The sequence below is a fragment of the Asparagus officinalis genome, chromosome 3, assembly GCF_001876935.1.
Source record: "Asparagus officinalis chromosome 3, Aspof.V1, whole genome shotgun sequence".
In the NCBI taxonomy this organism is placed as follows: Eukaryota; Viridiplantae; Streptophyta; class Magnoliopsida; order Asparagales; family Asparagaceae; genus Asparagus; species Asparagus officinalis.
Genome location: NC_033796.1, coordinates 95,895,266 through 95,897,553, shown reverse-complemented (window position 1 = coordinate 95,897,553; position 2,288 = coordinate 95,895,266).

The window sequence follows — 2,288 nt, the reverse complement described above, 5'->3', positions numbered from 1 at the left end:
CTCTTGTAATCCCACTCTACACCCTCTCAAGTGTTGAACTAGATGTGTTTCCTTCAAGTGCTCGGATACAACCTCTCCCTAGGTTCGTCAACCGATGCCACTTCTCTTGGGACGATCCCCGACTCTCGCCACACACTTCTCTCGGTGTATAAGTGTATTACAAATTGAATCTCACAATAAGCACAATTACAATAAATGATTGTTCTCTAATATGGATGAAAACACAATGAAAGCTCACACTCAATTGTTACAACTCTCACCAACCAAAATATATTATGTATGAAAATACAATAAGCTCAAGTGGGTGTGTGTAAACAATGAGTAAAATAAAATCTAAACTCAATATAAAAACTAGCTTTAAAGAATGATAATCAAACAAATATGCAAATGTAAAGGTAGATAAGAGTTTAGAAATGCTTCTCTGAAAAACAAGATGGAGAGATGGATTAAGATGAAGCTCAATCAATGTAGATAATCTCCTCCACTTGTGTAAAACTTCTTTACAAACAAAACTCTTTTAAACAAACACTAAATAAACTTAAACCCTTGTTAAACTCTTGTTTAAAAACTTCTTGGATTGCCATTAGAACTGAGATCAATGGGGTATTTATAGCCTCCCAAAACCTCAGCCAAAAGCCTAACAGAAATGACCAAAATACTAACAGAATCGAAAATCAAATCTGTACAAAATGAGCGTTGGAGTGAATAGCGGTCGACCATGAAAATCTCGTGGTCGACCGCGAGCCACTTTCGAAACTTGGAAAATTTTCAGAAACTTTGGCGGTCGACCGTGGGAATTTTTGAGCTGATGGTCGATCGTGACGGTCGACCATGAAAGTTTCTGCTCCCCACTCATAAAAAGACACAGGCGCGGTCGACCGTGGTGGTCGACTGTAAACAGATATAAGAAATAACAGGTTTAGAAGCAGTTTGATGATTTTGAAACCCTGTTTAAAAATATCAAATAAATTCCAAAAAATATAAAACTTTAGAAAATGATTGTCGACATGATAATACACATGTTACAAAAATTGTTTTTCAAAAAGGACCTCCCAAATAAAAAATATCATTATTTTGCAAAATAGTCCAAAACATAAAAATGTGAACATATGAAAATATATTTGTTTCATATCTAAGTAGTTAAACCAAATCACAATAATAAATATAAAATATGTAATTTCATATTTATAAACATAAAAACCAAAACTTGTGTTGTATATATATGACTATATATATACATAGAAACCAAATACGTGTGTGTATATGATATTGAGCTTAAGGTACTTAACACACATAATATAAAACATAAACTAAATTATACCCAAGCTCGATCTTGATCTTCAATAAACTCTATCTTGGTACACTCGCGGATGAAGCTTGAACTTGAATCTTTAACTTGAATTGTAAGGCTTCAACCACTATTCCACCAACCTCCATTTGATATGATCGTTATGACGTAATTCATCCATCCTCCAACATATTGTTTGCCTAGAATAAATATAAAATATAAACACTAGACAAACAATATTAGATGTAAATTATTTGTAAATCATCATCAAAACAAGAAGGCCAACAATCTCTCCTTTTTTGATGATGACAAACAAGTTATAAAAAGGATATATGCATGAAAGGAAATGAATATACAAAGTATAATATATCATGCATATAAACAAGAAAGAATATACTCATAATATTTCTCCCCATTTGACAACATCAAAAAGGGAACAAAAAGATGTAGAGAGCGAAAGCTCCCCCTATCAATATGCATGGGTGAGTATAAAAACAATAACAGAAAAGGGAAGACTCCCCCTTCAAAATGCCTTATGGGATATATGTAATAATGATCAAGACACACATATGTGAGCAAGCATAGATGAATATGCTAACTATCACTCACATATAAAAAGACAATGAGAACACATATAAATATGTCAAAATGAAAATAGTGTCTCATTAACACAAAAAAATATATAAAAGCCATATAAGAGAATAGATTTATGAAAACAAAAGAAGAGGAACATGAGAATCATGCAAAAAGTTTTCAAATGAAAACGAATCAACCAAAAAAAATCATAAATCAAAGTTTATATTCAAAAACAATGTTTGATCAATAAATAGAACTTTCTTTGTAGAACTTGATCAAACCACATATAGAATGCATTATAAGGCACACATAAATGATCCATAAGTACAAACACATAAATATCATCATATGAGTGGAGATGATTGTATCACCTCAATACCAAGCATAAAATTTGTGCTTGGTATCAAGCATACCAATATTTCTT